Consider the following 27,584-nt stretch of genomic DNA (forward strand, 5'->3'; position numbering starts at 1 on the left):
CTGATTAAATTATGAAATTGATTTTATAATTTTGACCATTATGTTTTTACATCAATATCATCATATGACAGTAAATGTAGTTACTGCTTCCTTATTGATCTCAGACATGGCACTCCAAAGTACTCATTTGACTATATTACAAAATCAAACTTGATTTCCTGTAGTATTGCAGTAACTTCAGGTCATAATCTAGTCTAAAGAATCAAAATAGATGAATTATTCCGTTATTAAAAGATATATTTTTCCTTGGAGGAAAAGGAACACTTTGGTCAAGCCATCCCTAATGGTTGTGTTATAGGATATTTCTCCACGTGGAATTACTCTGTGTGGGTCTCACATAAATATCACATCACCTCCTAGCTTGTATGTTATCAATCATGTTTCTGGTGAATAACATAAACACCACTTGAAGAGAAAGAAATGTTTATGCTTCATATATAGGAATTCAACAAAATGCTGTGTTTCCATGACTTTAAAACCTAAGTCTTGGTCTCAGCAGCCCAACTCACAAAAATACTACTAATATATTGAGCCATTGCATTTCCCAGAAGAGCAATGTGTCTTATGTGTCTTTAACTAGATAAATTTTAAAAGCAAACCAAAAGATGAGGCACTGAGTATCTGGTAGAGCTAATACAAAACTGTGAATTCTCATCCTAGAGGTCCAGCATCCCACAGTAGGCCCATATAAAGGCATTTCATGCTTGTCAAAACATTTTCCACAAAAGAATTGAGTTTCAAGTCATACAATGCAGGCACATGAGGAAATCTCCCAAATTGCCTAGTCTACTACCTCATTAGGTAGCTATGAAGACCAAGGCCTAGTGTCATTAAGGGACTCACTGAAGGCGACATTGCTGGTTCATAACAGTACTAGAACTAGGCCCCAAGTTTCTTGTCTTGCAGCCCAACTCCATTTTTTCATGTCAGGTATATCCTGGTTATAATTTTTGAAATAGCCTGTGAAGTAACAGTTAAAACATTAACCCTAAGACAAATTACGTCTACCCCAGAACCAAACACATATCAGCCCACACTAGAAAAGCTCTAAGGCTGGGATTTTTCTTTTTTTAAATCAGATCCCTAGCTCCAGGGAAATGGAAATACTGTTTTGGGACTACCGGAAATCAAAAAGAAGTCTTTCACGCGTTTCACAAAGGACCAAAGTATTTATTCATGGTGGCTCAAGATACCAAAAAAGACAAATATGCCTTTTCTATGAGAATCTATAAGTTTCTGCCATAGCTCTGAGTCTGGAGGGTCAGATAAGATCCACCCACTCTTTACTTCTCTTCATTCTTGCATTGGCGTTTGCTAAATATATCTTCTTGGAAAGGGTTCTGTTACATGGTCAACATTTAAAACCAATGGGAAGAAAAACATCAAATAGTTGACTTCTAACCAATAGGGCTGCAGAATCGTTTAATCATAAGTAACCATAAATTTCATCTCCTCCAGTCTTCCCCAAAGCAGGAATATCCTGGGTACCATCCAAGAAGATGCCCCCGATTTTTCTCAGCTTTGGGGTCAGGTGACCTTCTCTTTTCTAGATAGGTCATTCTGTTTATGAATACTAGTGAACAATCAAAGCTTTTCCTTATACAATGCTAAAACTGATTTACTGTTTGATTCAATGCCTCCAGAAAAAAAGTTTATCAAAACTGGCACTTTAATAAAAGTGAATCTAGCCCTACATATTAGTCTCCTATTTTATTGTAAGAATATCTTCCTGCTTTAGTTTGTGCAAGATAAGCAACTCTGTGAAAGGAAAGATACTTTAGGAAGCTTGGAAGAGACAAAACAACAGGAATCTAATATTTTTTAATTTACGAGAGTGAATATTGGGTTTCTACAGAGCAAGAGAGTCTGAAAGGGCATGGTGGTGACAGAGCATAGTAATACCTGTTGCTCCAAGACAATCATAGACACTACTCTCACTAGGATGATACCTATTTGTTGCTTTACCAAGGACCACTTATTGAATGCATAGGTCCTTGAGATAGAAAGGTTAATTCAAGTATGTATTTGTTAGGCCACTTGATACGGTGTCTTATGTGTGTCTAATGTTCTATGAAATCTTCAGTGATAACACAGGCATTACCCTCCTCTGCAAAGTCCACAAGCCCATGGGAGAAACAGCCATGTAGATCCACAAATAAGAATGCAATGAGTAGATACATGCAAAGAGAAGGTTCAGTGATCAAAAGAGAGTCCAGTTGCCAATAAGAGTTTATCCATCTTTGCTTCTCTTGTCTGGATTACTGTGACTGGCCTTCTAACAACGAATTCTGTTCTATTCCACTCAAATGTATCTTCCACTTGATTCTTAATGATTGTTCTAAAATCCTATCCTGATTATGCATTCCCTTACCCTCAGTTGAAAGTTCATGCTTCTTGGCATGATATACAAACTCATCGATAAGACAGTTCCTACTCTCCTCTAGCACTTTTCTTTGTACCAGCCCCACCTTACATCTTGTCCTCCAGCCATATTCACCTCCGTGTGGATGCCCAGATACTCAGGGTTTGCTCACCCCTTAGTCTTCATCCACAGGGCATTCTTCACTGAGGATGATAGTCTTGTTTTGTATTCTTCATGGAAAAAAACTAAGTGAAGCTTCAGGTTTCAGCCAAGGTGTTATCTTTTCAGGAAGCCATTCTGACCCTCCTGGCCGGCATTTCTATTCTGGGTTCAAAAGCACCTGTGCTTACCTTGATAATAGATGGTAAGCTATTGAAATCCTATAGCTATTATGGTCCATACCATTTAGGTGATCAGTTTTGTTACCACCTTATCCAAAAACAAAAAGAAAAGGAGGAAGAGGAGAAGAAGAGGAGGAGGAATAGAAGAGGGAGGGAGGAAGGAGGAAGGAAGGAAGGAAGAGAGGAAAGAAGGAAGGAAAGGAGGGAGAGAATTTGCTTATTTTGTGGATTATTACTACAGAGTAAATAAAATAACATTTAACCTTATAACTTCCATAGATCTCAGCATAGCTTGTGTTGATAATTATCTACCTGATAAGTATTAATACATGAATGAATGAGTGAAAAGCCATCAGTGGCTTTAGTGGCCCCAAGGAGCTTTTACAATGCCCACAGGTTATATTCTGAGCCCTGCCTGCTCAGATGTCCTTTCAGTAACTTAGTGCTGTAAAAACTGCTGTTTGACTACAGGAGAAGGGCATTCAGCATGGGTTTCTTTAGGTCTAAAATAACTCTGCTGACAGAGGAAAGATTTGGCCTATCAGATGTCATGGGTAGCACAACTTACCGTTTGGTTGTTACTATATTAAAGTTGATTCAAGGATAGGAAATAGTGGAGAGATTTTCATGGAGCCAGTTTCTACATTAGGAACATCCACAGGCAAACTGAAGATGTTTATCCGTCCCTTTGTTCAGAAGATAGGTTACATTTTTATAAAAATAAATGTAGGTATTTCCCTAGGTCTCAGAACTTGATGAGAAAGCAACAGGCTCTTTATTTTCCAAGGACTTTTGTTGTTTTAATGATTTTAAGTAAACAGCTTATTTAAATTTCACAACAAAGTTTTCTCTAATAGTGAAGCTTCAGCTTTGAGATTCAAATAGCCTGGACCTTTTCTGTTGGGGTCTATGACCCTTTTCTGTTGTACCTGTGATGCTTCCGTTGTGAGGGAGAATAAGCAACACAAGTGTGGGGCATTGGAAATTCATTCTGGAAGGTAAGAAAACATCACTTCTCACAGAATTTCCTCAAGCATACTTACAAGATCTTAAATGAAAACATTAAGCATTTCCTATTATCACTTAGCTTATACTTGGTTGACACTGTATACATCTATCATAACTCTTGGAATACAAATTAGGACAGGAGTAATCTAAAACAAGATTTGGCACATCTCTATAAAGAGTCAAGATAGTCAACATTTTAGGCTTTGCAGACCATACAACCTTTATTGCAACTTCTATACTCAATTCTACCATTGTAGCAGGAAAGCAGTCACAGACAATATGTAGACAAATGAATGTGACTGTGTTTCCATAAAACTTTATAGACATAGAAATCTAAATTTCATGTAATTTCCCCATGTTATAAAATATTCTTCTTTTGATTTTTTTTCTTAACCATTGAAAACCATTCTTGGCTGGACTGGGGCTGTGGGCTGTAACTTACCCACCCCTTCTCCATAATATACCATATACCTCTGGGCTAAGAGGTAGAAGTCACGCGATGTGCAAGTAAGATAAAGGATAAAGATTGGATTGCTTCTTCCCAGGACTATGGGATACCTATGAGAAAGTTTGCACACTCTCTAGGTAACACTATGCTAATTCCCAGGGAAATGATAAAAATGAATTCAAACTTTTGGCATATCTGTTGTATCTTGCACTTTTCATATGTTGCCTCATTTAATCCTCACAGTGACCACGTAAGGGCATTTAAAATTTTCTCTTGTTTTACAGAAGTGTAAACCAAGGCCCAGAAAAGTTGTGTAACTTGCCTAAGATCACACACCAGCAGGCAGAGGATTTTCACTCAGTCTCCCTGACTAGAGAGTCTTTCCCCTTTTCACTCTACTTCCAATAGCACAATGCCCCTGGATCTGCCACTACGTTTGGAATTCATCATTTATACCAGCAGGTGGATGAATGGTGTGGGAGTTACTGACACTAGCATTCAAAGCTTTCTATGGTATCCCTGATCTGGCTTCAATCTTGCTTTCTAACTTTCTCTCCCACTATTCGCCTCGGCGAACTCCGAATCCTCAAAACACCCTGCCCCTGTGCTTCTGCCTAGGCCTCTTCCTCAGCCTGGCCTCCCAGGCTCAGTTCAAATGTCATCAGTAACATCAACCTGCCTTGATTTCCCCTCATCTGAAGCTGAAAGTGATCCTGTTACTGAGTGACACCCAAAATACCTTGTACCTCCCTGCTTTCATCAACATTATATTCACTGAAGTTTAGGTCTTATTCACCTATTGTCAGTTCTTTGAGGACAGAAAAAGTATCTTATAAATCTTTGAATCTTCATATATATTGCATAGTTTGAATACTTGATAAATCTGTCAAATGAATTAACAATAGAGTTCTTTATTTCAGGAAAAAATGAAAAAAAAAAGCTATCATCGTTAGTAACATAAAAAAAATAGAATCTTTAAGATGGACAATGGAAGGATGCTCTCCAACGTGATTGGACCATTCAATTTTGTTTCTCACATCTGAAATTCAACTCTCCTTTGGCCATCTGACTCAACTACATTCATCTAGGAAAAGAGAAGTAGCTTCTCCCTCTTTAACACTCTCTCCAAAGCATGGACACCTAAACTTTTTAAAAATAAAAAATAAAAATAAAAACTTCTTGTAGCACAGCTCAGATTAAACAACAGTTTATTAGAGGCTAGAGGATGACAAGAGGGCTATACACATGAAGAGGGACTAGAAAATGAGGTTGGACAAGGTGTATACACTTTACAGCTCTGCAACTTAGCTCAGCTGCAGGGAGACTGAGGCCATCTTATGCCCTACTCCTCGCAGGGCATGTAGTGCCTTTAGAGTCTCTGAAATGGACACTCAAGAAACATGGCTCCAAAGAGATCATAGCTCACACTTATTCTGCTAAGATGTGCCACCAAGACATTCAGGTCTTTTGTTAGAGAATCTCTACTTTTATCAGAAGAATAAGTTCCAGGATGCCCAACTTCTTTAGGTCATATCTTGGTCCAATGCAAAAAGCTCAGATTTGGAGGGGAAAGAGGAGAAAAACGGAATCTGCTGTCCCAGTTTGAAAGCAGGACCAAGAAGCCAGGGTATAAACCAGGTGACATTTAGATTTCTTTCCAGCTTTGGGTCTCTTCAGACCATACATCATGAGATATAGCAGTGGAAATTGGAACTAAATTTCAATATAAAACTATGGGCAACATTTCAATATGAATTTATTTTCTTTAACAATAAGAAATACACTAAATGGTGTTAAGTGGAAACATTAATAAGATGCTTAAACTTTAGTGAGTTACTTAGGAAAGTTGAGAGAGGGAGAGAGATCAGTTGCGTGACCATGAGCAAGTCTGTTTCTTCTGGGTTTCCTCATCTGTTAAAATAGAAATAAAATGTTTCCCAGGGTTAAGTAAGGATCAAATGAAACAACAGAGGTGAAAGAGCTTTGAAAAATAGAATATATCCCCGACAAAAAAAAAAAATGTAAGGGATGATTATAAGCTAAATGCGTTACAGACCCAGCAGCCTAAGGCAGACTCAACCTCTTGGGCAAACAGCATTCCAACAGGTGTCTTGAGTAAGGGTTGAGGTTGCATTCTGATTAACCCACGTGAAGTTTTTACATCATCTAACGCAATATGATATACCCAAGCAGAGCCCCTTGAAGGCCAAATTGGGTCTCTGGTTTCGTGTTGTTAGGATTGTGTTTTTCATTAATTTCAGTGACATTTTCAATTCCTCATCTAAGGAACGCAGGGGAGGAAGGTCCATAAGGAAGACGGGAACAGAAGAAGGGAGAATTTTGAATACTAAAGCAAAAAGACATTAACTTTTGCAAGGGAGTAGACTACAAAACAAAAACAAACCCGTTAGGTTAGTTAAATAAGCAGGTCATTGAGACTTGCCAAAGCACGTAATGAAATAGATAAGAACAAGTTTTGGGGAGTGGTTTTCTTGTTTGGTTTGTCCCCCAAAGGAAATATCTGGCAGGATTCTCTGCCTTGTAATTAATTTATCCTGTGGTTGATATATTTGCTCGGTTTTATTGTATAAATAAAACAAGGAGCCAAATCTAATTTACATGGCAATATGTCATACAATTCCTATTAGAAGAGACAGGAGTGGTGGAGAAGTGTTCTTTGAATACTGTTTTTGTAAGGCCATTAGTACAGATTTTTAAAAAGAGATAGGGAGACTATTTGCAGAGGAAACACTAACCCAAGACCAAAGCAAGAAGAGAGCCCTGGTTTAGACTTGTTTGGTTTGAAAAGTAGCATTTGGTTCAGCATAACTAGCAAGATAACCAGGCAAATGATTCATCGGGCTCATAACTCAGCAGGTGCATCGCTGTGCATCCCGCCAAAGAACCGTTCATGACTCGTTTCAAGCTGTGACTTTCTGTGTGTGGCAAGAACAAGACAGGAACATCAGGTGCTCCAGTTACCTGCTATGGGTGTGTCTCACCTCATTCTGTTCAATCATACTCAGAAAATATATATCAAATACTCATTCTGTGCTGCTAAGTTTCACTGGTTGCTGGTGGGAATGAAAATAGAAGTGAAAAATGTGGGAATAAAAGAAAAAGAGAAACTATCCCTGCACTCAAGGAATTCAATCTTATTAAGAAAAAAATCTGGTTTCCCTTCATGAAAAAGAAGATTCAATTATAAGGCAGTGTACAGTAGTACAAATCCAAAACCAAGGACACGGAATATGGCCCTAAAGAGAAAGACAAAACTAAATATACACTCTGAACCAAAATTTGATTTAATAATTATATGTGTGTGTATAAAACACACATACATATTCACAGAATTAAAAAGTTACATATTCAAATGTTAATACTGGTTATCTCTGGATATGGGATTACAGATTTTTTTTTCTTATTTATGTAATTTTGTATTTTAATTCCTCTGCAATGAATAAAATTCACATTTGAAACCAGGAAAAGAAATTTTAAAATTCCATGTATACATATAAACAGGCATCAAACACATGTGGCAAAGGTGAATGCCATGGGAGGAATGAGGAAATGTCCTTTAGGATTATGACAGGGAAGGGCAGAGGACCTGGAAGATGAGTGTCCCCTGACGGAAATCCTGGGAGGGGAGACCCTCCACCTGAGAGACCTGTGTGGGAAGGAGTGGACAGTCACCTCTGAAGGCTATAGGTAGGACGAGAGGATGCCATGCAGAATTCTGAATTTAGACAAAAACACCAGGATTGCATAAAGGCGAGTGGCTGGTGAGCCTACCTCAGGAGCATAACTGGGATTGAAATGATTCATGATGCAACAGGAGCAAATGATATCATTTTAATCAGCCTGTTAGCATCCTGTCTATGCACCCCTTCCGAGGAAGACCCCATGTCTGCAGGCATGAATCCTGGACCTTCTCTTAGGTGGCTTGCAATAAACAGTAGAGAAAGCCGAAAATTAGAATGAGCAGAGTCAGGGTCAAGTTTCTGGCATTTAGACTTTTAAAAGCAGTAGGATCAACAGCTGGAGAGAAGGATTTGATTCTAAGGAAGGTAAATGAGGATGAAGGAGTTAGGAACTACCTAGGCTGGATTTTAGAGAGGGATTTTTGATAGGAAGTTGAGAAAATAAAATGAATTATTTTCTTGAGACACCAGCTGCTAGCCCTATGGAGGTCACTGTGCATAACAGAAATAAGGGGAAAAATGTATTTTCTTGTACATTAAGAATGCTCTTCTACTGTGGCATCTTCTAAGACAGGAATAAGCTTTTCCCACCATAAAGGGCCAGATTGCAAATGTTTTCAGCACACTATACAATGCTTGTCACAACTACTCAACTCTGCCATTGTCACTCAAAAGCAGCCATAGGCTACATAAACAAATGTGGCCATGTTTCAATAAATCCTTATTTAAAAAAAAAAAAAAAAAAAAACCTTAAAAAATAATTTGGCCCATGACCTATAGTTTGCCAACCCCTGTTCTATGAGATTAGTAAGATTTAAGCATCTTTCTCTTATTATTCCCTGACAGGATGCTTTCTTTGAATCTATACTATGCATAGAGATTGCCATGTGGTATGTTAGCTATATTCAGGTTATAGCAATCAACAGCCAGTTCTTTCACTGACCCCTTCAGAGGGATTGGGAGCTACAGAACAGGACCCTGAGCATCAGAATATCACAAGATTGCTTATTGGTTTTGTTTGTGATTTCCTATAGTGATTGGAAGGGAAAGCTTTACAATGAGAGAAGGCTTGTCTTCAGGGGCAAACAGGAAGAGAGGAGCTGGCACACTGTGGCTCCTCAGTCCAATTTACGTGAAAAAGAACCTCAGGGGGTAGAAAAGGTGGCGACAGAGAAAAATGGGAAACTTAAGTGGCCTGAAGAAGAAGGCCTGCAGCAGCCTGGTGTGGCTTAGCATAAAAAGTCTATATGGTTACCTTCAAGAGCATCACTCACTCAGTCAATACCTATAAAGCACCTCCTAAGTGCACAGAACTAAGGTAGGTACTGGAGAACAGGCAATAGGAAATGGATGCTGTCCTTGGGGCGCTAGTGTCTCACAGGCAGCGAGAAGAGACCACCATTGGAGAAGGTAAAAACCATTGCAGCTGGTGAGGAGTGAGGCTCTATAGAGAAGAAAGTCAACAGTCAACGTTGTGCTACTCCTAGGTCAGGAAAAACAGATCTAAATTGCCTGGCATTGCCCATTTTTGCATCAACACATATTTCTTGAGCTACTGAACATAAAAGAGAGAAGCAGGAAGGAAAAGCCAGTCTTTGCCCAAGGATAAATTTATAATTTTGGAACAAGACAGGCCTGATCTCCCAGCTGGCTCACATGAGTTGAGATTCGATGAGTTGCTCTCAGCCACTTATTTGCAGGAACGCAGGCATCTATGGTGGCAGATCATAATTTCCTCCAAGACAAAAGTGCCAAACAGCTAAGCAAATGCTTATTGAGCATGCTGCTAAGTATCTAGATATTTAGAAATATCTAGTTGGCTAGCTGACTTTTTCATTTTTCAGCTTAACATTGGCATTCTTTAGAAACAATCTGAGATCAATTTTTTCCTGCGCAAGTCAAATTAAATATTATTTTCCAAAGAACTTTCTAAGAAAATGCTGTTCCATATTTCAATGAAGTGTGCTTCTCATGAACCCTTGAGAGGTAGGCATGGCCCCATCTGTGCCATTTTTTTCCACCCTGGTCTAGCCTGGTGCCAGGCTCATGGAAAGAACTTGGTATTTGCAATGAGTGATTCTGGCAGAGTACACGTGGTATTATTCTTGGTTTGTGTCTACTGTATTAGGATGCTTTCCTAAACAATGTGGCCACGTTTTGTGCTTCCCAAATGCACATTCTGCTGCTGCAGAACACTTCTAAGCCTCGGTCTTGCTGAAGCATTCTAGAACTCTTAAAACTATGGACTGAATCACAGGAGGTTTCTAACATGTATCAACTGAATACTTGTCTCACTTGGATGTTGCAGAGCTCTGTGAGAATGGAGAAGAGCACAACAAAGAATATTTCTGTATTGAACAGCTGAATGCTGGCTGAGGCCCTATTCCTCCCTACACAAGAAAAAAAAGTCCATGCAGGGTTTAGCTGAGCATTATAAAGTTGCCATAACATTTGTAACTTATTGCCTTCTTTTCCTATCTCCAGTCACCACAAACACTTACGGTTATTATGATAACCTTGTATTGCCCTGCTACCTGTATCTTATCAGCAAGGGGATGGTGGCAATTTGTAGAACAGAGAAACTAGGCAGCTGCAATTTCCAGAGGGCCCAGCACTTCAGATATTAAGGTGTTTGGGCTTTAGCTTTGTCCTCCTGAGAGCATTGGCCTTCACATTCTATTTTTCCATTCCTCTGCTCTCTGCTTCCCGGTGCACACAAACCTCTCTGGGAGGAGACGTGACTTCTGGATTATCCAGGGAGTGGATGGTGGATATTAATAGAATTCAAATTTACAACCATTGTGGTACTCTAAGACTCATGGGCTATTGAACAAGAACTATGTTTATGCTCAGACCAAAGCTATTTATTATTCCAGTGCATCTCATGCTCCTGACCGGTACCTCTTTGTGGTTTAAAAAAAAAAAAGTGTAAAATTCTATTCTATTTTTATACCTTTTGGGTCTTGAGTGAGTTTTTCCTTTTTTGTTGGGTGTTGAGATCTGTTCACAGTAAGCCACATTCACTCAGGCATTTCTCCCATCCTCCAGTCTCTTGTCCCCATTTGAAGAGCTCCCCTCATACTTGGTTTAATTACTGCTCTTGATTTCCTTGGCTCCTCCATCAGTCCCTTATACTCAACCTACTCATCTCTTGGATGATTTTTATCTTCCTTCTCAGTAATTTGTTGATTAACCTTCTTCATTCCTCCTTAGGACGGGCTCAGCTTTTTTTCTCTAAAGCTGCTATCTCACTGGTAATGACATAGGAGTTTTTTGGTGCCGCTTTGCCAGCCAGAAATCTCCACAGCCAGCAGTACCCTGCCCAGGCCTCATTCAGCTCTGGGCTCACCAGGGGACTCACTCTTCCCACTCAGCCTGGCAGGCTGCACTCAGGTCATGCTACCATCCCAGATTCCGTGCCCACTGGGGCTCTGAGCTCAGCCTGCAGCTGGGTTGGGCATGCCATGACCTGCTTCCACCTTGGGTGCCACGTCTGGACAAGGGGAACATGGTGGCACCTGAAAACTCAGAGATGCCAGCAACTGCAGAGCCCCAAGGGGTGTTATGGCTGTTCCCAGGGGAGTCCCAAGGTCTGAGCCACCAAAGACTGTTACATCTCTCTTTCCTTCCCACCACCCACAGCACAGCGAACAGCAGGGTGTGTTACAGCTCATTCATGTTACAGCTCATGTTCATTCCCACCGCCCACGTTGCAGCAAATAGGAGGATGTGTTACAGCTCGTTTGTTCCCACCACCCACACAATCCAGTGAATGGGGGCATGTCACAGCTCATTCAGTCCCACTACCCCACTCTAGCCTGCAGCTCCTGGGCTGGCCTGGCCCCACCGCAGCTGCTTCCTTGTCACACGGGGAAGCTGCCCTGTGCTGGTGGGGGGTGGGAGAGTTCTTGTCCCATGTCCAAGAAAAATGAGGTTACACAGACACTGGAGAGTTAGCGTGGTGGAGAAGGGTTTTATTGAGCAACAGAACAGCTCTCAACAGGAGAGGGGGCCCAAAGCAGGTAGCCCTCTGTGTGAGAGGGGGCCTGAAGGTGGGTAGTACCAATGTGTGGCTGAGTCTGGGGTTTTTATGGGCCCAGAATGGGGAAGTACATGCTGATTGGTCCATGGGCGGGCCTGGAGAAAGCATCATTTGATTGGCTAAAATACATCGAGGAAATTCTCACTCCAGTTGTGGACTCTGGCAACTCAGCTTTCAGGCTTTAAGCTATCTTTGGCTCGAAAGTCACCAGGAACCCACTCCTGTCTGCCAAGGAATTTGTCTGCCTCCTGCTGCAATCAGTAAGGTTGTCTCTGTTTCCCTTCAAGACCAGCATTAACTATCTAGTGATTCTTCTCTGGCCTTCAGATTGAGATCATAAGGACATTTAGCTTTGTGCTTTGACTTTAATCCTGGGTGTAACATACATGCTGGGATCCATAAGGCAAATTGCTTCTGATTCTACCAGGCTTTTCTCTTTCCCCTCTGGGAAGGCTAAACTAGCATCTCACAGTATATTGGAAGAAGTAAACTCCCCAGTCTGTCTCCACCTTAAGCATCCATTATTATCCTCTATGACATATAATTTTTATTTATATGCTTTTTATTTATATAATTATATATCATATATTTTAATTATATATATTTTTTATATTATATATATTTTATAATTATAATGTAAAAAATATATAATTATAATGTAAAAATATATATAAATATATATATTAGATAATAGATTTATAAATATATTATTATATATATTATATATTATAAATATTAAATATATATTATATACATATTAAATATATATCAATACATAATATAATACAAATACAATATAAATATTTACAAATTTTTTTATACTATCATTAATTTTTATTTAATCATTAATTTTGATTTAATCCATTTTTCTCACTTCATAGTTGAGGAAACAAAGTCCAGATGGTATAGTGACTTGACCAGGGTCACAACAGCTAAGATTAATTAGTAAGAGAATAGAACTCTCACCTTCCTTCTTGCATGCTCCTCTCATTGTACTGTCACCTCCCTTAGTCTTGCCAGTTTCTCTTCTAATAAATCCTTATATCTGAAACGCTAACATACCAGTTTTACTTTTTATAGGACCTTAACATAAAGCCTCCTAAATTGGTTGATAAAATTATTTGATCCAGTAATTACATAGCAGAATAAACATGACTTCTAGATTCTCTTCCTGACCTCTTAGCAGTTCTCAGCCCTCTCCTCTGTGACCCGTCTACCTACTCTCTCAGGTAGTACATGATAGCGCTTGCCCAAAAGTATGTCCTCAGGAGATGCTTTACTCAAAAAGGGCCCTGTGTCAAACATGTTTGCAAAATGCTCATAGCACATCTGATTCCTGCCTTGGGAATTGATAATGTGTGTCAAAGGCTCTGAGAGTGCTATAATCAGGAAATTTGTATGACTTTATTAAATTTAATATTTATGAAGCTGATTTTGTTATGGAACTTTCCCTAACAATACCTATTTTGCTGTGGAACTCTTTCCCTAACCTATTAAAATTTTGCAGAACACATTTTAAGAAAAAGCAGCTCCAAATTCTTTTTCTTCATTTCTGTGTAACTCTCCCATCCTTAGCATATCTACACTGCCCTACAAAAATGTTTCCATCCTGTGACTATCTTTTTAAGTTCCTATCATGGTACAGTATTAGTAAGGACTTGCTATGTCTAGGAAAAACACTGAATGTGGATTCTAACATGAGTTGAATCCCAGTTTCTCTGGCTACATGACCCTGAAGAAATAGCTTTACTTTCTGTAAGCATCAATTTCTTCACCTATAACTTCAACATCCTAATTTCTGCCCTTCCTATATCCTTTTTGCTGTGAGATTCAGCTAAACTAATAAATGAGAAAGGATATCATTCATTCTAAAAGATGTTATAAATGTTAAAAATTATTATTCTATCATTATTAATGACAATGGCAATGAGGCTAAACCTCCTTTCTTAAGCAACACATTTACATTAGTGTCAAACATTCCCAAAGGAAGTAAAAACTGGTCATATTGGGTTTAATCTGTCAATTGAGCATTGAGAATTACAGCTGATGAATCAAAACAGAAATGAGTCCACTGCAAAAGAAAAGGAGAAGGGAGGTTGTTAACTGGGGTGTTGGGGAGTGGCAGCAGGTAGCTGAGAAGAATCTAAACTCACTCTTTGAGGAAGGAGAGCTCTTGTGGAATTTCAATAAGTGATCTCCTATGACCCGGGGACAGCGGTAAATGATGTAGTCAGCAGTTAAGTGCCTGGTGGAGCCACACACAAAACTGTTGATGAAATGGAAGGCTTGGGCAGCAAGCAGCAGAGACCCCTCCCTAGTGACATGAAGCCAGGAGCTCTATGAGAAAAAGCAAGAAACAGTCTTTTGTGAGACACAGCAGAGATCTGTCCCTTTGGCCCCGAAGGAAGATGGCAGATAGGACTGGATGTCAGCAACTGGAGGTCAACAACTTAGAGCAGAGCCAGAAAAATACTAGTTTTTCACCAATGGGTTTATATGAATCTGTCCTACTTGTCTGACAGGCTGGTGGCCAGAAAAAACATCTGTTACACATTTTAATAGGGGCCTTCTGAACACATGACACTGTAACCCAAAGGAGTGATGTAAATGGTGGGGAAATTTAGAGATCACAGCTGGCCAGAAACTAAACGTGACATTGGCCCTTTAAGGCTTTGTCCTTCTGACCATTCCAGGTTCCTAAATCTTCCTGCCAAGTGGGCCGGAAGCCAAAATATTTCTCAACTTTGCATTTATTTCAGGGTGTTAATCTCATAGGCAACCAACCCCTATTTAATAAACTCCAACTCTCCATGCCCACTCCTTCAGTATGCTCGTGTGTGCTCTCCTGAAGGCTCAGCACACATGCACCTACCGCTGTCGTTTCCTGCCTGGGGAGGGTGTTGACACAAGAGCGCCAGGGCATCATGCAGCTGTCATCAGCTCGATGCCACAGATGGCACCTCGATTATGCATCCCCTTCCCAAGGCGCGTGTGAGCCCTCTACCTGGCTCTGGGTCTCGTTTCCAGCCCCAGCAGCCAGCAGGGGAGGCAGGGTAACGGGGCTCAAGATGGGCTCAAGATTCTTTCGCTCTGCTACCAAACCTGGAAGGAGTGGGCTTCCCTTGCCTTTTCTTCAGTCCCACTTTTAATCACTAACCACAGAAGGTAATGAGAAAGTGCTTGAATTACAAAGATTCCCATTTATTACTCTGACTGCCCCTCTACAAAGCCTCTCTTTTCCCCTTTGGCAAGAACAGATCACTATTGACACTTTTAGAAGGCCCTGGGCCCCTCTCAATTATTGGCCTAATCTCTGCCTGCTGAATTCTGAAAGCAGAATTCTTTTCTAACTAGATTTTTTAGAAAGTGAAGAGGCTACCCTTGGCTTTATTCATTGGAATGACTTCTCAGGCTAATGTATTCTCCTGTCAGTTTATTTCATGGCTTCAGCAACATCTGCAGGATATGGAAAGAACAGAAACAAACCAGATGTTTCAAAAAGGTAGCTCCACTAAGCCTCCTTAACATAATTATTGCAATATCGCATCCGTATTTTATTGTACCTCTTCTATATTTATATGCTGTTAACTTTTCCTGTAGAAATCCGAACCGAGTTCCTTCTAAACAGATTTGCAATCTTTAAAAACAATTTTGACATATATCCTCCATTAAATCCAAATTTTCTTTATCAAATTTTAGAGGGGAAAATAAGATTAAGGAAATGTAGATATTTATCTCAGCCTTCAACATTTACACTCATTTAGTTAATTAGCACTTAATTACACTGTCAAAGGGGGAAATTTTACCACGGACAGACCAATCCCTACCCCTCAGGCCCTCGCTTCTAAGAGAGGCAGACCATTGCTCGGAGCCAGCTCATTCCTCCACGAAACATTTGTAATGATTACTTGACAAGGAGTGCAGATACAAAATTGCGCAACAGAGAGTCATCACTCACCACAGCCCGCTGGAATTCTCATGCTGGAGCAACAGTGCCCCCCAAAGCAAGCGGCCAGAAGCACCCTGCAAGCAAACACTGGGCTGCCCAAACTTCTATTTTCTGCTTTATAAGCTGAGGAGCTATTTTAAGAGCTGCTGGCCAAAAGCAGGCTCTATTACAACCAGACCAGCATTCCAACCAAGCTGGGGAGCCTCGGCTGGAAACAGAATGTTTCCACCTATTTTAACTCAGACACCAGGAATTCTCTAAGGAAGAGATGGGAGGTGGGGAAGGAGAGACATGGTAGAAAATTGGAAAATTTTAGAAGTTTGCCAAACTCAAGAGAACAAAGTATAACTGGATTAATGCATAAATCTTATTAACCAAAATGCAAATGAATAGAGTTCCTCCATCTTTTCACAAATGGCAATATTATTTGGTCTCATAGGTTTCCTGCCAAACAGAAGAACTCATTAAAGCTGTTGGAAAATAATAGTACTCTAATTAGTTTATTTATGATGCGATGAATCAACCCGATTTTTAAAAACAATATGCAATTAGCCTTTTTTAAGTCAAAGACTCTGTTTTCCAAAACAGGAAATGAAGCATAACACTCTTAATTTCATTGTTAGGGCAAAATCCTAGCCACTCTGATACAGTAGTATAATGAGCATGTAATGAAACTAACAGTCCCCACTTCTTCAGCGACTTTCTTTGTGCATTGACTAGACGGCCTTTTGGCTTCAAGAATGGAAACTGCATTAAGCTGGAGGCTGACTCAAATTTTCTCTTTCAAGTTCTAAGTCCTGTTTTCTATTTTCCCTTCTATCCTGGAATAGGGTCACCCTATAAAAGATGAAATATTACAATCTTAAAACACAATGAACTGATGATGTCATATCAGCATGTTTGGGTTTTATACTGCTCTTGGGGGTACTGCAAGGAAAAAAATAATGTGGTGTTGGAAATGGGGAATGCAAGCCAGGCAGCCTGAAATCCAAACTTTTAAAATCAAACCACATAATCAACACCACAATTATCAATACCTGAGGGGTAGGAACGGTGAACAAATAGTATATTTGGAGAAAAAAAAAAAACCTCTTTCCCCTGGGGGGGAAAAAAAAAATCTACAATGAGACTCCCACCCACTACAATCTTACCAAAACAGCTAAAATTAAAAGGACTGATAATACCAAGTATTTGTAGGGATGAGAAGAAATTAGAATTATCATACATTTTAAGTGGGAGTATAAATTGGTAGAACCACTTTGGAAAACTGCTTCATGGTATCTACTAAATATCTAAATCCTAAGACCTACCAATTTCACTCCTGGCCAACCTAAATGAGTGCACACATCCATCAAAAAGCATGTACAAGGACGTTCATGGCAGCTTTACTCATAATAGCCTGAAATTGAAAACAACCCAAAAGTCCATCACTAGTAGGATGAATACATTGTGACATATTTATATGATGGAATACTACATAGCAATACTGCCCAAACACAGAAGAGTACATACTACAACTTTCACTTACATTTTGTTCAAAAATAGGCAAAACGAATCAGTGGTGATAGAAGGCATCATGATAGTAGCGGAGGAATGACTGGGCAGGGCATGAGAGCCTTCTGGGGTGTACTGGGATTGTTACGTATATTAATTTGGGTGGCAGCCACATGGGTACATACATATGTAAAAATTTATGCAACTGGATAGTTAAGATGTATCCCATTTATGTATAGTATACTCCAATTTTACGAAAAACAAACAAACAAAAAGTAAAAGCAAAAGAAAAAGAAAAAGGAATCTCCTGCTACAAACTAGAGTCCTCTGCTTCAAATACGTATCATACAATGTCACTTCCCTACATGAAGCCCTCCAGGACTTCCCCTTCCTCTGAGAATGATCTGCAAACCCTTCACTTGGCCTGCAAAGTGAAACTCTTCACTTGGCCTGTGTATCCTGGGCCCTGTTTACCTTGGCAAACTCTTTATTCATCACCTGTGTTCCACTTCCTCTTGCTGTCTACCCTCCAGCCACCCTGACAGTTTTCTCTTCTAATGCATCAGGCTCATTTTGACCTAGGTACTTGCCACTTGCTCTTCACTCTGCATGCACTGCTTTTCTCCAGACCCCCCTGTGATCACTCCCAACTCATCACTCAGACCTCAGCTCAAGTGCTATCTTCAGAGAGGCCTCTGCTGCCCACCCCGGCTAAAGTAGCATGCTCATTTCACTACCATCTCTCTCTAGCCTACCACCCCATCTATCCTCTTCAATTTTATCCATAGTGCTTCTCACTCTCTAAGATTATCTAGCGTGTTTACCTGCTGATTTTCTGCATTCTCTTCTAAAATATATGCTCCTTGAGAAAGTGGACAAGGTCTGTCTTGTTCACTACGGTATCTCCAGTCCCTAGGATAGAGTCTGTCATCTGGTAGACACTCAATAAATATTTGCTTAATCATGACTCAATAAATGAATAAATTACCACCCCAAAAGTTAATGGGCGTGGGAAAATTCATAAGGAACAGCATGGCACAGTCAAAAGAGCACTGGATTAAGAGTCAGAAGACTGAGATGCTTGGAGTAGATGATCACCTGCTTTAACATGTTTGATATCACCTATCTAAATCTAGTTGGGAGACTGGACACGTGGACATGAGGAGATAATGAACAACTGATGCAGCAAAAGGCCAAAGGAGAGACCTCAAAAGATGAAGCCCTATGGTCAGGTTGGCCAGGTCAGGTTACCTTGCAAAGGAGGTGGGGTTTTCACTGGGCCTGGAAGGCTTAGGGGAAGGAATGGGAAGAGATAGAAAGAAGCAGAAGATCATAAATTGTGGACTTGGGTCAGCAAATGTGCAGAGGTGAGACAAGACCTGCTCAAGACCCAGGAGCAGTTGCATGTCACTCAGAGCAGAGGACTGGTTTAGGAGACTGTCTCACAAGTGTCCAGACAGTGACTGTCCTCATTCTTTGAACACACACAGATCTTAGAAGGGGGCTTAACAATTAGCAGTGAACAAACCTTCTGCCAAAGAGAAGCCTCTTGTATTATACAGTGGATTTCATGTACTGTGACCTCCCTCGAAACTGTGGCCTAAAAGGTAATATAAATCAAAAGTCAGAAATATGCATTATCATCTCTGGCAAGATAAAAATTTACTGAGGTCAAGAGTTCAAGACCAGCCTGGCCAATATGACAAAACCCTGTCTCTACTAAAAATACAGAAAATTAGCTGGGCATGGTGGCGTGAGCCTGTAATCTCAGCTACTAGGAAAGCTGAGGCAGGAGAATTGCTTGAACATGGGAGGCAGAAGTTGCAGTGAGCCGACATCACACCACTGTACTCCAGCCTGGGGGGACGGGGAAGAGAGAGAGAGAGAGAGAGAGAGAGAGAGAGAGACTAGGAAGGAAGGAAAGAAGGAAGGAAGGGAGGGAGGAAGGGAGGGAGGGAGGGAGGAAGGAAGGAAGGAAGGAAATTTAAAACATGCATCCTTTATGAAGAAGTGAGAGATTTGTACACAAAATAAACACAGATGTGTGGTGATACATTCCTTTACTCATGTGTCCTAACACTTTTTGTTATATAGAGCTAATGACATTGCTTAGGTTTGAAAGGTAAAATGCTGTCTTGTTACCTCCATCTGCTATCACCAAACCAGTCACAAAGTTAAAAACAAAAAACGCATACAATTAATTTTCAAACTATGAATGTTTTCAAATAAATGATTTATTTTTTTCAGAGTAGGAATCATTTGATTGGATTGAGAATGTTGTCCAGGAACTGTGAAGTGTGTATATATGTGTATATTTGTGTGCACAGCCAGAGCCTGATGAATAGTACACTAGTCCAGTGATTTATAGGTAAGAAAGTATTTAGAACCTAGACAAGCTCAGACTACCAGGAGTGGGTTGCAAGCAGGGATAAAAAGAAAGTTCACTGATGCCAATTGTCCTTCATCTGAACACAGCTTGGAGTTTGATCTGGAAAAAAAAAAGGGACTTTATTCAGTTGTTATTTTTTCAGAAATGATTCATTTCTTCTTACTGCACAGCTGGAAACACATGTAAAGAGGTGAATGTTTCACCGTGGAAGGTTCAGTTGGAAGTAATTTGCTATTGAGCTCATAAATTTGAATTTCAGACCTCCAGTCCTGAGGTTGGGACCTAAGATTGGCAATGTCCTCCTTTCCATTACAGAACCAAACCAGTGGGATTCCAGTGGGCCATTCCCCTGTAGACTCTCTCCCTCAGTCCATAAGACTGGCAAAGTTGAGGTTGCCTTCAGAGGGCCAACCTTATGAGTCACCCAACTGGGTTAACCTTTGGTGCCTTTGGAGTCTGCTACGTATTTCAGAAAAGTCTCAATGGTTAGGACTATTGTTGCTTACAGTATCTGTATGTTCTGATGATGCTCAAGAAGGTTCCAGTTCTCACAGATCACACATGACTGCCATGGTCAGAAGAACCCATAGTTAGTCTGCTTTTATTGAAAGAAGAAGGTGAAGGAGGAAAAGGAGAGAAGTCAAAGGGTGAGGGGAAGATGAGAGGCACACCTTTCATTTATATGAAGTGGTAGGAAAAGCTGCAAAGAAACAGAATTTTCAAATTCTGTTTTCACCATTTCTCTCAGGCTGTGTCTATATACTTGGCAATAAAATGCTGCTATCTCTAACTTTTACTTAAAATGATTGCTATGGTGCATGTAATGTATGACATCAGTTCTTCAGTCTTAATCAATAACTCCAGGATGATGACAAATTGGGCTATTTGAAGGTTGCCATTTAAAGGTTTTGCACTGTCATTCAATCACTCTCTCTGCTCTCTCTGTTCAGCTTCACCTGCGGCTACCTACTCAAACGCAGCTCTGTTCATGGTTTATTCACTAATAAGCTGTCTTGATTTAATTATTCTCTGAAAACGCTATGTGGATCCCCACCTCCAGGTCTTTGTTCACAACACCTACCCTCCACACATGCTCTCTCTCTTTCCTGTCAAAGCACACCCATGTGTCTACAGTCCTTGGCTCATCCTCCTCCTGCTCCTCTGAACTCTTATAATGCTTTCAGTGTCATTGAATTCCCAGTATGTGTTTCTTTCATTGTCAGGTATTATTGTCCTTGATGGCAAAGACTATGGTTTCATGCTTTTTGATATTCTCGTCATCAGTGATATGTGCCATACATAATGGGTGTTCAACCTCTTCACGACAATACTGAATACAAAGAAAATTCTGGACTCAGACAGAATTGGGTCAAGTCCCATCTCTACTATTTACTGGATTCCTTCTGTCCCTGGCCCTCACATCCAATGTGTCATGAAGCCCTGTCAGTTTTACTTCCAAAATATATATTCAATCTAATTGCTTCTCTTTTTGCTGCCATTGTGTTTATTCATATCACCAGTATCTTTCACTTCAGCCATCAAGACAGCCTCCTATCTAGCCTTCATGCTTCCACTGTTGCTCCTTCCCCTCCATTCTCCACACTAAACACAATTATCTTTTTGTTAAGGGTAAGCTAGATCATCTTACTTCCATGCTAAAAACTCTTTAATGTTTTCCCACTGTGCTTGGGATGAAGCCCAGACCCCTGACCATGGCTTGAAGGCCCTGAATGATCTGACCTCTACCCCTCCCTCCAGCATCATCTCACACCTATCTACCCCTCTCTCACTACACTCCAGCCACACTGGCCCTTGGATAGTTCCTGAAAATGGCTGAGTTCTTACCCATCTCCAGGGCCTCTGCCTGGACAGTTATCTCAACCTGAAATCCTCTTTCTTGATTCTCAGCGTAGCAGGCTTCTTCTCATCCCTCAGGTTTCATCTCAAATGTCCCATTGCCCCAGAGAACCTTCTCATCACCCTATCTAACATATTCCTGTCCACCTTGTTTTTCTCTATCACAGCATCCTGTTTACTACTTTTATGGCACAATAGTCCATACCTATCTTGTTTATTTGTTTACTTGTATATCTGCCAGGTCAGTGAAAATGTACAATCCATGAAGGTAGGCATCATATCTGTTGTGTTCTCCATTGTCTCTGTAACCACTAGAATAGTGTCTAATGCATATCAGATGCTCAATAAACAGTATTAGCAACTTTTACTAAACAGAACATGTTAATTTATGAACAGAGTCACAAGCATATACTTTCATTTCTCCCCTCTTAGCCTTTGCACTATTGTTTTTGCACATTTTACTATATATAAAACCCACACTGCCTTGTTATTATTATTTTTAACAGCCCACTATCTTTTAAAGAGATTTAGCTAATAAGAAAAAAAAACCTTACGTATTTACCTATGTGGTTACTGTTTTCAATTCTCTTCATTGTGTTGCATAGATCCCTATCTGGTATCACATTCTTTCTGCCTGAAGAATAATTTTTAAAGCATTTCTTGTAGTACAGGTCTACTGATAATAAATTATTTCAGTCTTTTTATGTCTAAAAAAAGTCTTTGTTTTCATTTTGAAAGATGTTTACACTGGGTATAGAATTGTAGGTTTTATTACTTTAGAATTTTAAAGATAGTGCTCCACTGTCTTCTTACTTACATTGTTTCTAATAGGTAATCTGCCATCAACCTTAATTTTTGTCTCTCTGTATACAACATATATTTTTTTCTATGGCTGTTTTTAAAATTTTCTCTACCACTGGTTTTGAATAATTTGATTGTGATGTATTTGGCATTTTCTTTGTGTTTCTTGTGATTGAAGTTCTTAAGATTCTTGGATCCATGGATTTATGGTTTTCATTAAATTTGGAAACTTTTTGGCCATTATTTCTTCAAATATTTTTATATGCCAATATAACCCCCCTTTGAGGACCCCACTAGCATATAGATGAGGCTAATGAAAATTGTTCCATACTTTACTGATAAATCTCTTCTGATTTTTGAGCCTTTTATCTCTGTGTGTTTCCTTTTGGATGGCTTCTATAGCTGTCTTCAATTCACTAATCTTTACCTCTGCAGTGTCTAATATGCTGTTAATCTCATCAAGTGTGCTTTTTATCTCAGACATTGTAGTTCTCACCTTTTAAAGTTTGATTTGGTTAGGTCTTTTTTACATCTAGTTAGTACATGTCTCTACTAACAAACATGCTCAACCTTTTCTCTAGCTTCTTGAACACACAGAATACAGTTACAATAACTGTTTTTAGTGCCCATGTCATCAAATTTTAACATCATTGTTAGTTCTGGGTGGATTCTAATTAATTGTTTTTACCTCATTTAGGTCATATATTCCTGTTTCTTTGCATGCATAGTCATTTTTAATTGGATACCAGGCATTGTGGATTTCACCTTGCTGGGTGCTGGCTATTTTGTAGTCATTCTGGGATGCAGTTAAGCTACTTGGAAAGTTTGATTCATTGCTGGCTTGCTTGTAGGCTTTATTAGGTAGTCTTAGATATAGGGCTATTTATTCCCTACTACTGAAGCAAGTCTCTTGAAAAGATTCTATCCAGTGACCAGGAATCATGAAGGTTTTGAGTCTGGCTGATGAGAACAGGCACTATTCCTTGCCTTGTTTGAGTACCAGGCACTATGCCCTCTAATACTTCCAAGTGGTTCTTTCTTCTTCCTGAGAAGTTTTTTTCACATACATGTGCTAATCAATATATAGCCAAATATTCAAATGGACCCTCTGCAGATTTCTAGAATTCTCTCTGTATGCAGCATGTTCCTCCCAGGCACTCTGCCCTATGACTTCTAGCTGCCTTGGGGCCCCTAGATTCTCAGTTCCATCTCCTCCTCCTGTGCCACAGCCTGGAAATTTTCTTAAGGTTGTAAGCTGCAGCAATCACAGGGCTCAACTGACTTGAATCTCTCAGGAATCACTGTCTTACAATGTCTAATGTCCAATGTCTTGAAAGTGGGCTTGCCTTTTTTGTTTTGTTTTTAGATTTTTAATAATTTTGGAGGAAGAGCATGTCTGGTCCATTTTACTCCATTTTGGTTGGAAGTAGAAGTTGCATGATGCATATAAACATTACCTAGCCCTCTTGCTCATCAAGCTACTATCTGGGGAACAGTTCTAGTGGATAATAATGTGGTAATAAGAAAGACATTTTTAAAAAGTAGAGAAGGAAGAGTGTACTATGAAGTCCCACATCCTGGTTATGCCAGAGTTGGCTAGCAGAGAAAGGAGAAGGAAATAATCACTACTAATTACTGTGTTATTTGGAGTACATAGAATAGGCCATGCTAAATGAAATTCTTTTCTATTTTGGTAGAGACTAAGGTAGGGTTCAGTAAGGTGAAAACAAAGCCAACACCCCTCTTAAGCCTCTTATTAAGTGATGTGACCTGCTCCACAAAGGAGGGTCATCAGCAAGCACAATGGTTTGTGAGCACATCACAAGATGTGCTCATTATACCACAAAGATAGAGTAGGGACCAAGCAATCACAGGGCAACACAGAAAATTGTTTTATAAGCCGATTTTTACAAATTGATTTCAAAACTGGGGAGCAATTACCATTAAGCAAAATAATTTGCTGCCCCAAAGAGGCTAGGGCAAAGCAATAGGTCCAAAGATAACCTAAGCCATCATTAGAGAAATCCAGTTATTTAGTCAATTTTACTTATTTACAGGACTAAAGATTAATGAGTTCAGATACTCACTCAGACAGTAATTAGGTTTCAAAAACATACTATAACACAATCAATCATGGCTCTTGAACATAATGGCATTAGGGCAGAGCCCTCTTTCAGCTCCAGTTATTAGCAACTGATTGGTGAACACTGGGCTTAAGCTGAGAGGCTACCCCAGGGCCCTGTAATAAAATGAAAGAAAACCTTTGAATAAGAAGACAGCATATCTTTGATCCTTTGTCCTTTGCTTGGATATTCTGAGATATTATGCTCAGAATGTACGAATCTGTAACAGAACTTCAAGATTGGTGGCATTTCAAAATACATTTGGTATTTCACTTTCAATAAAAATGTACTTGAGAATCCAGTTATGTATATTCCTTTGAATCTCATCTTTGACAGACATTATCACTTTCTTTTAAATTCATAAAAACTTACTTTCTCATTACTTTATAAACTTAGGGATTTATGAGTATACTAGGACTCCATGGCACCAAAGAGAAAGGCAAGAAAATAAAAAGCAAAAGAGCTTTTAGATGAGGAAGAAATTTCCATTTTCTGCTTTTATTTAGCAAACTTCTCTTGTCATGGAACAAGGAAATTAGGTAAAGGCATAAGTCCTAGATTCATAAAATCTAGGGTGGAGAAGAGATAGGAAAAGGAAAAAGCAGTAATCACTTGGAATAATTTTAGATATAAAGAAAAGTTGCAAGGATAATAGAGAATTTCCATATACCCTTTGCCCAGTTTCCCCTAATGTTAACATCTCACATTACCATGACACATTTGCCAAAACTGTGAAACTAACATGGTACATGACTATTAACTAAACTCCAGATGTCATTTGGATTTTACCTGTTTTTCTACTAATATTATTTTTGTGTTTTATACTTTTTGTTTTTTTTGTTCCAGGATCCAGTCCAATATACCATTTTGCATTTAGTCATCTGCCTCCTTAAGTCTTTTCAGGTCTATGCAGCCTCTTAGTCTTTCCTTGTCTCCCATGACCTTGACAGTTTTGAAGAATATTAGAGAGGTGGGTTGTAGAATGTCCCTCAGTATGTCTAATGTTTTCTAATTACTAAAGTGGGGCTATGGATTTTTGGAAAGAATATCACATAGGTAAAGTACCCTTCTCACTGCAACATGTCAGCAGCTATAAGGATATCAGCATGGTTTATTACTGGTGATATTCACCTTGATCATTTGGTTAAGGTGGCGACTGCCAGTTTTCTCCACTGTAAAGTTACTTTTCCCTTTCCATATTCTATTCTCTGAAAGCAAGTCACTACGCACAACCCCCATTTGAGAGGGAGAGAGATAATTAAGCTCTGTCCCTTGGAGAGTGGGTATCCACTTATTTTACTTGGATTTCCTCTATAAGACATATTTGCCCTTCTCCCCTTTTGTTTATTTATTCAATTGTTTGCCTTCCCTATTTCTAATAAATACTTTCTCCTAGCTTTTTCTCTCTCTATATTGGATTTTATATCAAAGTATACAGCAAACACAATAGCTCATGCTGTATTGCAAAGACTCACCAGACTTCCTTCAAAGACACATGTCTATCCTCCATGAAGCCACTGTGCAATTTGTTGAATTTGTAGTTTTACCCTTCACATTTTTTTTCCTGATTTTTTTTTCATGGAAAGCTGATTTTTCTGTGGTTGGTTGTATGGATGCCAGGCATTTCCTTTAAGAGTGTTAGGACTCTGTCTGATGCAGTTCACTGTTTTCATACATATTATACAGGCTATGGAATCAAAGACTGTGTAAACTTAGGCTGTACCTCCATAAGTTTTAAAGATCCAGTTGAAAAATAAAAATACAATATTTGTATGATTCAATCCAGCAGTTGTTTAATTTCCATAACAGCAAACAAAGGGTTTGACTGACTTTTTCTAATCATGTTTCTCTCTGTTTCTATTTGGACCTACGAAGTCTTTTACCATAAGAGAATCCTTGGGGGGAAAAAAAGAGAAGAAGAATTGACATATTTTCCCCTACATAGTCTCCTCCCTGCCTAACCCTTCTCCAAGGAAAAAAAAAAAAAAAAAAAAAAAGACGCCCTTAAACCTTTAAATTCAGTCCTAAGGTGGATACTGAGGTGGATAACTGCAGAAGAGCATAGGGATTTTCATTTGATATTTGGTTTATCTGAAGCCCAATCAATCGGCTCCCTGAATGAGCCAGACCAAATTTCTTGTGTGCTATGCCAGGCTTCCTGTGAGTCTTGAGTCCAGCCACTGGATTCTCACCAGTTTTTCCAGGAGAGAGCAACATGAGACCCATGGGACCTTCTGCATTCCAGCTCTAAGAAAGTTCTGTCAACAAGGCATTGATTTCAAGTATGGGTAAAGGCATCCTCTAGTGTGTCACCAGGCATGAATACTGCCAATGCTAACATGTGCTATAAGCCAGACTTTTCCTCATTCTGCCAACAATAAGAAGTGTGCAGAAGCTCAAGGAGGAGCAGGGGAGGCTGCCACCCCCGTGGAATACCCATCGAGTCCTTGGCACTGAACTAGACCTGCTGAGTTGGAAAAGGACACATAGTGCTTCATTCTTATTCCTTCCCACTATGGTTCCTCTTGTCAAGAACTCATTGCCTCTTTCCTTCACAATCTCCTTCATCTCTTCAGAATACTCTAGCTGGGCACAGTAGCTCACACCTGTAATCCCAGCACTTTGGGAGGCAGAGGCATGTGGAGTGCCTGAGGTCAGGAGTTTGAGACCAGCCTGGCCAATATGGTGAAACCCCATCTCTACTAAAAATACAAAAATTACCTGGGCGTGGTGGCAGGCCCTTATAATCTTAGCTACTCAGGAGGCTGAGGCAGGAAAACTGCTTGAAACCAGGAGGCAGAGGTTGCAGTAAGCCAAGATCATGCCATTGCACTCCAGCCTAGGTGACAAGAGCGAAACTCCATCTCAAAAACAAAACAAAACAAAACAAAAAACCAGAATATTCTAGTTGGTGGATTATTTCCATTCTTCAGAAATTCCAAGTGTCCAAACATATGCATTTTTTGTTATATACCATTTGTATGTGCTGTTTCAAATATGTTCCTTTTTATTCCAGTCCAGCATATAAGCAGTTTGAGGTTAAAAAAAAAAATTATGTGTCTTATCAGT

This window comes from Theropithecus gelada, chromosome 13 (genome assembly GCF_003255815.1).
Source record: "Theropithecus gelada isolate Dixy chromosome 13, Tgel_1.0, whole genome shotgun sequence".
Classification (NCBI taxonomy): domain Eukaryota; kingdom Metazoa; phylum Chordata; class Mammalia; order Primates; family Cercopithecidae; genus Theropithecus; species Theropithecus gelada.